Source organism: Leptonychotes weddellii, chromosome 6 (assembly GCF_054177405.1).
Source record: "Leptonychotes weddellii isolate Sample4059 chromosome 6, ASM5417740v2, whole genome shotgun sequence".
Lineage (NCBI taxonomy): Eukaryota > Metazoa > Chordata > Mammalia > Carnivora > Phocidae > Leptonychotes > Leptonychotes weddellii.
Window position 1 is genome coordinate 16,226,437 of NC_138374.1, and position 15,814 is coordinate 16,242,250.

Sequence of the window (15,814 nt, forward strand, 5' to 3'; positions counted from 1 at the left end):
CACAATTCCTATTAAAATCCTAAGGTGGCTTTCACATGTAGGCGGGAAAGATTGGCCTACAGGAATGATCACCAAAACCCACAAAGGAGACCTGGGCCTTGGGCTCCCAGAGAAAAAAAAAGGTGATCAAAGAACCAGAGACTCAATACTCAGTTTTAAACAGTGACAATTATTTCACAGAGGTCTGTCCCACAAGAGCCACATCTCCCTCAAAGAGTATGGTCCTAGGGCAGGCATCTAGATGCCTCTAGTGAAGAAAAAGAAGGGCCACAGCACCCTCTGTGAGCAGCACCCAGAACCTGAAACCACATTATGTGCTAGATGGAGAGAGAAGTTGCCCAGCCCCAGGAAGCAGCCTCTTGGTTCATTTGAGTTCCAAGGTGGGGAAAAGAAAAAGAAGAGTAAGTCTTTATGGCCTCTGACCATGTCCCCTGGCTCGAGTGTGAAGACCTCCCTGGACCCCAGGCAGGGCGAGAGGGTGTCCAAAGTTGGCAAGAAGGAGAAAAAGGCCCAGGAGGCTGCAGCTTTCTGTAGCCAGGGACCCTTGGTTCTGTGAGTCTGGGGATGCTCTGTATGCTTGCTCAGTGGGGAAGGATGGCGAGGAGCAGGTAGTCTCAGGGCAGAAATGGAAGCAAGGGAGCCCTAGGAAATACAATGTGAAGATGAAGAAGAAAAAGAAAATCCACCAGAGGGGAGACACCTCCCTAGGGCACCTTGGACTTTCCAAGTCCATGGAGAGCAGCCCTAGGAAAGGAAGTAAGAAGCCAGTCAAAGTTGAGCCTTCAGAATACATCCCAATAGGACATAACCCCAAGTCCCTGGCAAAGAAGAAAACGAAGTCCAAAGAAAAGGCAGAGCAGCCAGGCACTGAAAAGCTGGCTCTGAAGAGGAATAAAAAGAAAGAAGAGGAAAGAGAGCAGAGTAGCAGGAGAACCCTGGGAAGAGGAGCCCGACACAGACTTAGAGGTGGTGCTGGAAAAGAAAGGCCACACACACGTGAGCAGAGACCAGGTGAGGCGAAAGGCCTTGCAAGAAGAGACTGATAGTGAGGCATGCACAATGGAAGCTTCAGAAGGAAGGAAGGGGACAGGAACACAGTTCGGCCAGTGGGATACGGCTAGGTTTGAAAACACGAAACAGAAACTGACATTTCTCAAACATGGATGGCTTTAAAAATGTCCCCCTCAGTCAGCCACCCCCCTAACAGGATTGGAAGGCCCAACATGGCTCTCAACAAGAAGGCGGCTGCCTCCCTGCAGCTGAACCTGCAGCTGGACTATGACCGGGCCACGAGCTGACAGTACGACCAGGGTGCTGACCTTGGCTTCTCCACCACCCCAGACAAAATCTTTTATATATATATATATATATTTTTTAATTATTTATTTACTTATTTGAGAGAGTGTGAGAGAGATCATGAGCAGGGGGAGGAGTGGAGGGAGAGTCAGACTTCCTGCTGAGCAGGGAGCCCGAGGCAGGACTCAATCCCAGGACCCTGGGATCATGACCTGAGCCAAAGGCAGATGCTTAACCAACTGAGCCACCCAGGTGCCCCCAAAATCTTTTATATTGACAGGAGTGCTTCCAAATCTATCAAGTTTGAAGATTAAACTCTACTGTCTTGTCCTTCAAAACAGCCAAAATTGCTTTTATTATTCAGTTATGCAGATGAAAGCCATCTGATAGTTGTCTTGAATCAAACCTCTGCAGAGATTAAGGAAAACTATGCCCATGTGCTTGAAAGTACTGCGGTCAGGGAAGCTCATGTGTGAGAAGCCAGAGAACATGGGAGTGGCTAACACCTACTATTTGCTGTGTTAAGCATTCCATCCCTGTTTGAAGATATCAGCATACATATATAGCTAAATTTGTTGAGTACTTAGTATGTACCAGGTACATACTAATGTGTTTCCCTTGCATTAATGTATTTAATTTTAATAGTTATGAAATAGACGATATTATTATACCCATCTTACTGATGAGGAAACTGAGGTTCAGGGATGAAGTAATAAAATTGCCCCAGTTCACCCAAGAAAAATCCTAATAGCACTTTTTATAGAAACAGAGTAAAACAATCCTACAATTCATGTGGAATTGTAAAGGACCACAAATAACCAAATCAATCTTGAGAAAGAATTAAAGTGGAGACATCACACTTCTTGGTTTACATATATATATGTGTGTGTGTGTGTGAATATATATATAGCTGCAGTAATCAAAACAGTATGATACTGACAAAAAGATAGACATATCGACCAATGGAACAGAACAGAAAGCCTAGAATAAATCCATACACACATGGTCAACCGATCTTTGACAAGTGTGTCAAGAATACACAATGGGGAAAGGACAGTCTCTTCAACAAATGATGCTGGGAAAATGGATGTCCACAAGCAAAATAATTGATTAGAATAATTAATAATTGTGTTCCTGTCCCCTTCCTTCCTTCTGAAGCTTCCATTGTGCACTCCTTCCTTTATTATATACCATACACAAAATCAACTCAAAATGGACTGAAGACTTAAATGTAAGATCTGAAATCACAAACACACACAAAAAAGAAAACACAGGGGAAAAGCTTCATGACATTGATCTTGGCAATGATTTCTTAGATATTAACAAAGGAAATAATCAAGAGAGTGAAAAGGCAACCTGTGGAATGGGAGAAAATATTTGCAAGTCATATATCTGAAAAAGGATTAATCTCAAAAATATATAAGGAACTCCAAAAGCTCAATAATAAAAAAAAAAATCCTAATATCCTTATTTAAAGATGTGCTAAGAATGTGAATAAACATTACTCCAAAGGAGACACACAAATAGGCTATTTAAAAATTGCTCAATGTTGCAGGTCATCAGAGAAATGTAAATCAAAAAATGAGATATCAACTCACATCTGTCAAAATGGCTATTATCAAAAAAACCCAAAACACAACAAGGGTTGGAGAGGATATGGAGAAATTGGAACCCTTACATACTATTGGTGGGAATGCAAAAAGAGTCTAACCACTATGGGAAATAAGACAAATTCCTTGAAAAAACTGGAAATAGAACTACCATATGATTCAGCAATTCCATTTCTGGGTATTTATTCACAATAACTGAAATCAGGAAGATTGAAGAGGTATTAGCACTCCCATGTTCGTTGCTGCACTATTCACAATAGCCAAGATGCAGAAACAACCTAATGCCCATCAACAGATGAATGGACAAAGAAAATATCGTACATACATACAGTGGAATATCAGTCAGCCTTAAAAGAGAAGGAAATACTGCCCTATGCGACAACATGGATGAACCTTGAGGACACTAAGCTAAGTGAGATCAACCAGTCACAGAAAGACAAATACTACATGTTTCCACTTATATGAGCTATCTAAAATAGTCAAACACAAGAATCAAAGAGTGGTATAGTGGTTGCCGGGGACTGGAGGGAGAGAAAATGGGGAGTTACTAATCAAATGGCATAAAATTTCAGTTAAACAAGATGAAGAAGCTTTAGAGATCTGTTGTACAGCATTGTACCTACAGTGAATATAGTATTTATACACTTATAAATTTGATAAGAGGATAAATCTCAGATTAAGTGTTCATACTACAATAAAATAAAATAATTTTACAAAAGAGTTATGAGGGGGACACAGATGTGTCATTCAGGCTACCCAAAAGAACATTTATCACTTGAAGTAATTATCATTTCTAAAAAAATTATCCATCTGAATATATGATACCTCTTGGAAGTCACATGAAAAAAAAAGTGGTGGTCAAAATTCTAACTGTAAACAGAGGTCTACTCAACCTTTACTTGACTTGAGCCCCATATGAATAAGCTAAAATACAGCCAACCATTGGGATGAATATATCCCATAAGCATCAGCTATTCTGTTCTCCCTAGTGTAAATACATTTGTAAGTTATAGGCACTAAAAAGTGCCACCTAAAAAGCTGGTAAGAAAGAAAGACAGAAAGATAGAGAGAAAGAAAGAAAGAGGAAGGGAGGGTGGGAGGGAAGGAAGATGGAGAGAGGGAGGGAGGGAGGGGGGAAGGAAGGAAGGAAGGAAGATGGAGAGAGGGAGGGAGGGAGGAAGAAAGGCAGCCTTTAAGGTCTAGATTTAAAAAAAAAAAAGAGTTCAAAGCTGCCCCAAGAGGAACAAATGCAGATACTCCACAGAAGATAGGCCAACATCAAGAATGGGTGAAATGGCAAGTGATGGTGGGACCAAGACATAATATGCTGCACTGCGTACAAAACTACTACTCAGCTACAGCTGTTTCCAAAATGCTAGATATCCTGGAATTTTTGAAGAAATCTGAAATTTGGATGTTTCTGTGATATCTCTCAATGTTTTAATGTTGACACCCAATTTCAATATACCAAAAACACCAGAGAGCTAAAAAATTTATCTTTTAGCTGGATTTGACTGTCAAACTGAAACTTTGTGACCTCCTATAAGTACTAGAGAGTCACAAAAAAAAAAAAAAAATAGAAGTTTGATCTAATCAGATTTACATTTTTAGAGTTTCCTCTAGACTCAACGTAGAAAATAGTCCATAGAAGAACTAGAGTGAAGGCTTGCAGGCTTGATCTTAAAAGTTAAGAGAGAGACCATGCAGTCCTCAATGAACAGAACAACAGTGAGCATAGAGGGGAGAGAGACCGTGGAGGTAGAATCCATGGGACTTTGTGACAAACAGATGTGAAGTCAGGCCCAAGAAACAAGTGCGAAGTATCTCTGAGGTTTCTCATGTAGGTAACTGAGTAGATGGTATATTAACCAGCATAACCAATATATGCATTAGCCAGTATAATGAAAGCAGGAAGAGAAACAGATTTTGGAGGAAAGACAGTAAGTTTAATGAGTTCAGGCTGGAACATTGTATTTGAACATCTGTAAAACTGGAATATGTGCAATCGATAATTGAAAAAAATGGTACAGTGTGCAATGTTGAAAAGTCTGGGCTAGAGACATGATGTTGAAGTCATCAATGTATAGCCATTAGTGGAAGCCATGGGCATATATAAAATTAACCAGAGAGAACACAGAGATGACAAGAGTCAAGACAACAGTGACCTGCAAACCCAAAAATTAAGGGGAACACAGGAAAAGAAAATCCAGTGAAGTAGATACATAAGAGCCAGGAAGAAATCAAGCAAGTATGGTATCAAAGAAATTAGTTTCAAGAAAATAGCAGTAAGGGCACCTGAGTGGCTCAGTTGGTTAAGCATCTGACTTGGCTCAGGTCATGATCTTAGGGTCCAAGGATAGAGCCCTGCGTTGGGCTCCATGCTCAGTGAGGAGTCTGGTCCTCCCTCTCCCTCTGCCCTTCCCCTGCTCGTGCTCACTCTCTCTCTCTCTCTCAAATAAATAAATAAAATCTTAAAAAAAATAAAAAGAAGATGGGAGTGAATCAAATGCCACGTAGAAGGAATACAATTATGATAAAAACCAGAAAGGGACCTCAGAAACAGGGGTCATGTGGGACTTAGCAAAAAAGTTTCAGAGTTAATGATATTTATCATAGATGGAAGCAATACAATATAAAAAATAACACACCCCAAATTTTCTTTACACATATTTTTAAAATCAGTAACTCCCTTTCTCTAGATGTTGGAGTATTTGTACAGTACAGAGACAAGATAAGGCCACTTTTCCCAAAAGTCGATTATTTCTTCCTTTACGTTAAACCTTTCCTGACACCTAGCAGATGAATGATTGATTGTAGCACCACGTCCATCCCATTCTCTTTGGACAAAACTCTACTGGATAACATTTTAGTCCCTGTGGTGAAAATAGAATAATTCAGGTAGGGACACTTAGGAAAGAAGACATTTGTTAAAGTGACAGGCTACCTGAATAGAACACCAACCACTTGAAACAATAGCATGGCTAAGAAAATTGTTCATCTGAATATATAATAACCCTTGGAAGTCACATGAGAAAAAAAAGTGGTGGTCAAAACTCCAACTGCAAACAGAGGTCTACTCAATCTTTATTTAACTTGAGCCCCATGTGAATAAACTCAAAAATAGCCAATTGGGATGAATATATCCCACAAGCCTTATTTGTTCTTTTCTGTCCGGTTTAAATATATTTGTAAATTAGTCATTTTGCTCCCCTAGTCACAGCACATTTTATAATGTTTCTCTAAAAAGAGCATTTTACAAAAGTACTGTGTTCATTGGTGGTGGTTGTGGTGGGGGAGGATATTTAATGAGTGCTTGGATCCTGCAGGTAAATCAAGAGGGAAAGTACCCATTTTCAAGCAAAATAAATGACCTCAAACAATCTTAGAGAATAAAATATCAGTATCATTAACATTTTATAAATCATCCAATAATAGCACTTCAGAATTATAAGGCTCTTTAAGAATAACTTAACCTCTTCCCCCTACAGATGACAAAAATGCAAATTATGGTCTAATAAAATAGAAAGAGCAGTTCTTTGGTCAGTATAAATCCAGTTGTGCTGTTGACAAAGACCTGTTTCAGCTAAAACTCAAGTTTACTCTGAATGCTTAGACAGAGAGCATTTATATATAGTACATAATCCAGTGGAGGAAGGACATACCAAGTAACATCAAATGTTCTCAACCAGACTGGAAATTACTTAGTGATGATCAATTACATTATTTTATGGTATTTAATGTAAACAATGACTAAAAATTATGGTATGATTTCTTGGTTTAAGAACCACAAATTTTAGGAGAGGATAATCAAATATCTTTCATCTTTTCCCATATATAAAACTGGCACTAGGGATGCCTGGGTGGCTCAGTTGGTTAAGTGTCTGCCTTCAGCTCAGGTCATGATCCCAGGGTCCTGGGATTGAGCCCCGCATTGGGCTCCTTGCTCAGCATGGAGCCTGCTTCTCCCTCTGCCTGCCACTCCCCCTGCTTTGTGTTTTCTCTCTCTCTCTCTCTCTGACAAATAAATAAATAAAATCTTAAAAAAAAAATAAAAACTGGCACTAGTTTATATGAGACTCTATATTAGAAATAAACTTTAACCTATTTACATATTCATCTGGATCATTTTCCAGAGCTAGAAAATACAATTCTGGTAAACTACTGTGAAATCAATAATTAAATGGTGTTAGTACACTGGGCAAACATAGGACTTGTAGGTTTACAACTGAGAAAGTCTCATGCCAAAGAAGTTGTTTCTCTTGGGGATTTTGGCCTAATTTAGATTATGCTTTACTCTGGAATTAAGTAAATGTTATTTAAAAATCAACCTAATTTGCATTTAAAAAATAACAGTATATTTTTTGAAATTACTATGTATCAAACACTATTCTAACAGCTGTGCATGAGTGTGTGTCTGTGTGAATTCACTCTTCACAACAATCCCAAGGTAGACACTATTGTTATTCCCACTTTGCAGATATGAAAACTGAGGCAGAGAGATTAAATAAGTAAATCATTCAAGTTCAAACAATAAGTGTCAGTAAGAACATAAAACCAGGCAAAGCTTCTAATGTAAATCACTTTCCATAGTGAATCCAATCACATTTACTCAAATGTTTTCTATTACTAACCCCCTTCTCCATTGTTGAAGAAAGAATAGCCAACATGTTTTGTGTTGTGTTTTTTTCTTTTTTTAATTTTTAAAGCCACTTGTTTTAAACGTTGGCCCAATTGGCAGCTGTACTGGTTGGAAATAAAAGAAGTGTAAATAATTGCTTAAAAAAATTTCTAAGTGGTTATGACCACATATAAATGCTCTGCCCAAACATTCATAATAACTTAGGTTCTTAGCTGAAACAGTTCTTTGTTAGAGGCACAGCCAGGATCATATTGGCCAGAAAATTGTACTGTCTGTTTTATCAGAACACAATCTGCATTATCATGACCATTTAAATGACTTAAAATTGGTAGCTAATAAGTATCTGTTTAAGTGAAATGAACTTAACACTGAATTTGTTTAAGAGAGCAACAACTCCACTTTAATGATCTTCATACACAAACATTTCAATGATCATGGTTGAGAGTGACCAAGTCAGGCTTTAAAGGGATTTGCTGAATCTTAGTTCCTCCTACTCAAACTACAAGTTCTTTCAAGGTCCGCAGTGACTGTCATGTTGACAATCTAGTGGGCACTCTTTTGTCTTCATTTTACTCAACTTCTCAACAGTATTCAATTTGGTTGACATGTCCTCTTTCTTTAAATAGTCTCTTCTGTAGAAATGATCTGGCTTTACTTCTACCTCACCAGCTGAGCTGTTTTTCCTAATTCAATTAAAATCATTCTTTATTTGAGCTCTAAATGCTATAATTCCTGTGAGCTTGGTTAAGAATCTTCTTCTATCACTCTCTTCTCTCCTTAGGTATTCTCATTTATCTAAAGTTTAAATACTCTCTATATGCTCAAAGTAGACCTACCTCAGTTTCTCCTCTGAACTCAAACTTGATATTTTCAAGTGACTATTTAATTTCCCCACTGGGATGTCTCATAGGTATCTCAAATTTAAAACATCTGAGAGTGAATTACTGAGTCTATAACCATTCCCCCAGTAAACAAACAAACAAGAAATGACTTGTCCTACACTAGTCTTCCCCAACTCAGTAGATGGTGTCATCCATTGAAAGACCTAATTATTCAAGCTAGAAACTTGGGAATTTATCCTTGATTCCTTCTTGAGAAATATTCATAGATTAAACAAATTATGGACTCTCTCTCTGAAAGAGACAGAGAAAGCAAGCGAAGTAAAGTATTTAACAGTTACTGAATTTAAGAAGAGGAAAACACGTGATTATTATACTCTTCTTCCAACTTTTCTCTATACTTGAAAACTTTCAAAATAAAGAGTTGAGGAAAAAAAAATTTTAAGGTACAGAAAAAAAGGCTTTGATAGCTTATTCTCTGCAATGAAACAGACCACTGGCAGGTGGCCCATTATTGAGCTAATGTTTTTTGTTTGTTTGTTTTTTTAACAGAGAGAGAGAGAGGTAGGGATGAGCAGAGGGAGAGGGAGAGAGAGAGTCTCAAGCAGACTCCACACCCAGTGCAGAGCCTGATGTGGGACTCGATCCCACAACCCTGAGATCATGACCTGAGCCGAAATCAAGAGTCAGAGGCCGAACCAACTGAGTCACCCAGGCACCCCAATAAGCTAATGTTCTTAAAGCAAAAGCACTATGGCAGAACACTCAGGCCTCTTCACTGCATCTAGAAAGATCAGCTTGTGAATTTCATATATCTTAAAAAATTACTGAGACCTTAAGAGCAATTGACTCAGTATTAGGAAAAAAACGAACAAAAAACCTCCAAAAAACAAAACAAAACTCTGATTCTTAGCTTCCCAAGCCTATTTCCAAATTTTATTTTAGCCTAGCAGTATTAGTCTGGAAATTAATGCAGAAAATGGCCATGGGTTCAAATTTTTTAAAAAGCTGGTGAAGGGAAATTTAGAGCTTTAAATATTTAACTTAAAAAGAAGGAAAGAATCTTAAAAAGAAACCTGTTACTTCAGGAAGCTAGAAAGAAAAGAACAAATGATACATAAAGTAGGAAAAAAAGGCAGTAACAAAGATCAAAGCAGAAATCAATGACATAGAAAACAGATAAAATAATGACAATCAAAGAAGCCAAAAGGTTTTTTCTTTAAAGAGATCTAAAAAATTAATAAACTTTTATCCTGGCTAAGAAAAAAGAAAACATAAAATTACCAAAATCAGGTGTCACAGACCCTATAAAAATTAAAAGAATTATAAGGGAATATTATGAAGAATTTATGCCAACAAATTAGGAAATTTGTTTAAATTATAAAAAATTGATCCAAAAGGAAAGAGAAATAGAACAGGCCTATAACAAGTAAAGAAATTAAATTAGTAAAAGGATCTTTCAACAAAGAAAAGCCCAGTCCTATTGGCTTTACTGATGAATTCCATCAAACATTTAAAGAAATAAACAACCTACACAAAGACATTGACAAAACAGAGGTGAAAACAGTTCTCAACTCATTCTATGAGACCAGTACAATGATGCCAAAGCCAGGCAAAGGTATGACAAAAGGTAAACCAATATCCCTCATAAACATAGATATAAAAATCCTTAACATAGTATGAGTAAGCCAAATCAGGCAACACATTAAAAATACATGACAAAGTGTAATTTATCCCAAGAATATAAGAAAAAATCAATTAAGGTAATACATCATATGAATACAATAAAGCACAAAATCCATACGATTATCTCAGTAGACAAAGAAATAGCATTTGACAAAAGCCAACACTCATTTTTAATACAGACTGAAAGCAAACAAGGAATTAAAGGGAAATTTCTCTACCTGATAAAGGACATTTATAGAACAGCTGCAGCTAATATCAATCTAATGGTGAAAATCTTAATGCTTTTCCCCTAAAACTGGAACAAGACAAGGATATCCATTCTTACTACCTCTATTCAACATTGTATTGGCGTTTTTAGCCAGTGCAAAAAGGTTAATTAATTAATTATAGGTACACATATTGGAAAGAAGTAAAACTGTCTTTATTCACAGATGACATGATCTTTAATATAGAAAATCTAAAAGAATCTACAAAGAAAACTAATTATTAAGTGAGTTTAGCAAGGTTGCAGGATACAAGATCAATATACAAAAATCAACTGTATTTCTATATACGAACAATGAACAAACCAAAAGTAAAATTAAGAAAAAAATTCATTCACAACATCAAAAAGAATAAAATTTCTAGAAATAAGTTTCACGAAATAAGTACAAGACCTGTATGCTGAAAACTGCTAAAATATTGCTGAGAAATTAAAGAATATACAAATAAAACGATTGGAAGACTCAATATTGTTTAGATAGCAACTTCCCCCATATTGATCTATAATGAATCTATTTAATGAATCCCTATCAAAAGCTCAGCAGACTTTTTCATAGAAATTCACAAGTTGATTCTTGAAATTATATAGAAATGCCAAGAACCCGGATTTTATTTTTTTAAAGAACAAGGTTGGAGGACTTACACTATATGATTTCAAAACCTCCTATAAAGCTACAGTAATCAAAACACTGTGGTACTGGCATAATGACAGATACATAGATCACTGAAACAGAACTGAGACTCCAAATATAAACCCTTACATTACGGTCATCTGATTTTCTACAAAAGTGCCAAGGGAATTCAATGAGGCAAGGATAATTCTTTCCAACAAATGATGCTGGAACATCATATGTTGGAACATCATATATGTTTATACATATAAACAAAAAATAACTGGGATACTTTATCTCTTACCATACCAAAAAATTAATCAAAATAATCATAAACCTAAATATATAGTTAAAAATATAGAACTTCTACAAGAAAATCTTTGTATCCTTGGGTTGGGCAAAGATTTGTGAGATACAATACCAAAAGCACAATCCATTAACAAAGTTAATAGTGGAACTTTATCAGAATTTAAAACTTTTGTACTTCAAAAGACAGCATTAAGAAAATGAAAAGGCAAGCCACACACCGGGAGGAAATATTTGCAAACCATGTATCTGTAAAGCACTTGCATCTAGAATACACAAAAACCTGAATCATAAGAAGACAACCTAATAAAAAAATGGGCAAAAGATTTGAAAATACATTTCATCAAAGATATATAAATGTCTAATATGCACACAAAGACATGCTTAACATTGTTAGTTATTAGGGAAATTAAAATACAATGAGATGTTTTTACATATCCCCTAGATGGTCTCAATGAAAATTACCAAATGCTGACCAGAATGTGGAGAAACTGAAACCCTCATACATTGTTGGTGGGAATATAAAATGGTAAAATCTCTCCAGAAATAGTGTGGCAGTTTCTTGAAATGTATATATTTACCATAAGATCCAGCAATTCCACTTCTAGGTTGTTTCCCAAGAAAAATGAAAATATGTGTCCACATCAACTTGTATGTGGATTTTCACAGCACAGAGTCAGAACAGTAAAAACTGCAATCAATCTAATGTCCATCCACTGGTAAATGGATAAATAAAATGTGTTATATATTCATACACTAGAATATTAGTAATAAAACAAACTATTGATAATACTATAGATGGACCTCAAAAATATTATGGTAAAAAAAGCTATATAGAGAGAAAGGAGATCAGTGGTTGCATGGGATTGGGAGTTGGAATGAGACTTGACTACAAATGGGCATGAGGGAACCTCTAGGTAAAGTATTAAGAAATTAGATTGCACAACTGTATAAATATTCTAAAAAGCATTCAATTGTATACTTACAATGAAAAATTTTATAATATGCAAATTACACCTCAATAAATTTGTTTTTAAAAAAGAAGCTGGACTGTAAGGATATAAACTCTTAACCAAAAAAAAAAAAAATCTAAAATCTTATCAAAAAAAGTAGTACCAATGAACTGGAAATTGCCTACTGCATAGAATTTCTGAGATTATAAAAGGCTCTTTAAAATGTCAGAGTGTCCTCCTACATTTTATATGATTTTTTTTTGTTGCTATTGTTCTGAAAACACTTCAGTGTCCACACTCTGTTATGTATCACACCCCTATTTTAAGATTTTATTATTTATTTATTTATTTGACAGAGAGAGAGGCAGTGAGAGGGAACACAAGCAGAGGGAGTGAGAGAGGGAGAAGCAGGCTTCCCGCCAAGCAGGGACCCTGATGGCGGGGCTCGATTCCAAGACCCTGGGATCATGACCTGAGCTGAAGGCAGCCATTTAACAACTGAGCCACCCAGGCACCCCATATCTCTATTTTTAATGGAAGAAATAAAATCTATCAGTCCATTTTTTTATTATATATTGAGTGCCAACATTTTGGACCTGATCTAATGATCCTGTATACTCCTTATTACCAAGAAAGTGGGGTACAGGGAAGATTGAGGTTACAGAAGCTTTCTTGATCGTGGGGAGCCTAAGGAATAAGACAACAGCTGTATTTAGGAGCTAATGTCCAGGGCAGCAGTTCTTAATCTTGAATGAACATTGGAATCACTTGGGGAGCTTTAAAAATCCCTGGGCCCTGGCTGCACCTAGACCAAGGGGATCCAGATAGCAGTATTTTCTAAAGCTCACCAGGTGTGTGCAGCCAAAGTTGAGAACCACTGGTCTAGTGGAAGAGGTGGAGGCTTAAGAACCTTTATGTTCATGACCAACTGTCTTCTGGGAATGTGGTCTGAAACAATTGCATTGTAGCATCTAGAGCTGCTGTCCAATATGGTAGCCACCAGCCATGTGTGATTACTGAGCACTTGAAGTAGGGATAGTCAGAACTGAAATATGCACTGGATTTTGAAGACTTAGTAAAAAACAGAATGTAAAAATCTCATTAATAATTTTAAACATGTATTGCATATTGAAATAATATTTTGTTTGGATCTATTGGGTTAAATAAAATATATTACTAAAATTAATTTCACCTCTTTTCTTTTTTATGTGATTACTAGGAAATTTGAAGTTACACATGTGGCTGCAATAATATTTTTTTTTTTGCTGCAATAATATTTTTATTGGACAGTGCTGATAATCATTCTTAAAAAGAATCATAAAATCTCAGAGATGAAAATGACCTTTGAAATCACCCAATTCAGTTCCTTCATTTTATAGCTAAGGAAACTGAGACCCAGAGAAAGTGACTGGCCTTACAACACACAGCTAGAAAGTGTCATAGTAGAGATTAGTCAGGTCCCCTGACTTGTGCTGTCTATGGCTCTTTCCATCACACTTCTTCAAGGATTGTTAAAACAAAAGTGCTCTATCATCTCCTCCCAAAATAGAATGTTTAATTTAATCAACTGGTACTGAAATATGTACTTTTTATAGAGCGCCTTTTTTCCCTCTAGGATGTTCTATGTAAGTCTCATGCCTACAACTTCTCCTGACTTTGGTGCCATACATCCAATGTACTACTCTTGGTGTCATAAAATAAACCAAGAAAAATATAAAAAGATCATATCTCACATTCCACTTTATACTAGGAAAGGTTACATGTCAAAGGGCACTTGCAGAAATACCACAAAAATAAACTTAAGGGAAAGAAATTGGTAGGGGAGGGCAGGCAGGGGGGTTGAAACAATGAAAATAATATTTTGTGTTCCTATTTTAAGTGCCTTTCTCAATGCTATATGCATAGCAGCTAGAGGCAAGCTGGAAAGCCGCCAGGTCCTGGCTGCCAGCAAAAATTTTGTCACCTCCTTTGAACATCTGAAGTATGTTTACCCAATAGATTTCATTAAATTACACTTCCATTAGGAAGCATACAATGTTGATACTCATCTCAAAGATCAAAGGGATCGCTAAGAGGCATGTCATCCTGCTCCCCAGCTGATTGCTATTTCTGGGCCAATCAAGGAAAGGAGCCAGAACAATACTTAGTTAAAAAAAAATTGTAGCATCTCCCCAAGGACTATAGACTAAGAATCTGCAGCCCCATTATCAAAATAAGCATATCATTAATGACAATACTTATACAGTGAGTTATTTTAATACAACTTCTACACAACAAACAAGCTGGATTTGGGTCATTAGCTAAATTTGCAAAGCAGTATTTCTGAGGGCTGAAAAACTCTTCAGTAAAAATATAAAGTTTAGAAAATGGAGAAAGTCCCATTTACAAATGCAAGAGACAGATCCAGTTTTTATTAGTTTCACTGTGATTCTAAATAAACCAACAGGTAAGTCAGGTTGGAGATGGTTAATTTAATTACTGGCGGGTTGTAAGATTTTTTTTCCTCATCTCACTAATTTTTTTGATGGGTGATTTAAAGAAACACCATAAGTGCATTTTTTCCGAAGGTAAAACTATTCCATTTTGGAATCCAATGACTTATGATGAAAACACTTAACTTCCAGGAGCAAGGGACACTAATTTCAAAGGATATAAGATTTGGCCATGGAAAATCAGGAAATGAAAACAAGTCATTTCAATTAGGATTAGAAATATTTAATTTTGGTTTAACAGAAATAGTTAAAAATATATATATGGTACTGAGAAACAGCTATAAATCCCAAATCTTTTATTTGAGATTAGAAAAGGTAGTTCAGCAAAAGCTCAATGTTCTAAGCCTGATTTTGGGTAGTGGAAACTCTTCTCTAGTAATTTTATTGAGGCAAATCTAGTAATTTGCCCAAAACAGGATGAAAGAGGCAAGGTTCAGGCAAGTGTTCTTTCTACCTAACTCTTTCTACAAGCTCTAGTGGTAAAGGTATGTCACCCATCTATAGCCACAACCCAGATTTCAGCTGTTTTCTTCCAAAGTGTAGTCAACCTCTTGGTTGCCCATATTTGACACATCATATGAACTCTAATTATCTATCTTTTGCAATTAATCATCTGACAATTACATTTCCTGTACTTATAAGCATCCAGCTGGGAACTGAGTTTTATTCTGAGAGGGAAAAAAGAGGATTCAGGTTTCTAACAAATTACTTCTAATTAACCAGAACCTTTTTTAGTCATCACAATGTAAAGATGCCTACAGCTAGTAAAAGAATTTATTGTTTGCATTCATAATGATACTTTAAATTTTCATTTAAATTTCCCCAAAAGGCAGTTCTGGAAATGCATTGCACTAACATTAGTTAAACAAACATTCTGTTTGGCAGTACACAAAGAACGAGGGAAAAGAAAGATAATTTCTAAGAAAAAGGAACTTGCAGTATGACCAGAAAGGGCACCCAGCAAAATTAAATAAAGCAGAGACTCAAGGTGTACATCTTCAAAGTGGAAGATACAAGTTATTTTCCAGTAAGTCCAGAAATTGGCAGGGCTGAGTCATACAAATTTTAGAGCTGGAAGGAACTCTAGGAATCATCTACTCCAGTGGTTCTCAGCAACCACC

General features: G+C 36.4%; 1 protein-coding gene and 1 pseudogene across 15 annotated transcripts in view; one reads left to right on the forward strand and one right to left on the reverse strand.

Moving 5' to 3' along the window:
• The window catches only part of VTI1A (vesicle transport through interaction with t-SNAREs 1A), a 340,605-nt gene that overhangs the window by 287,281 nt on the left and 37,510 nt on the right, over window positions 1-15,814 (reverse strand). The window lies entirely within an intron of this gene.
• LOC102734091 (lysine-rich nucleolar protein 1-like) lies at window positions 65-1,610 on the forward strand (annotated as a pseudogene).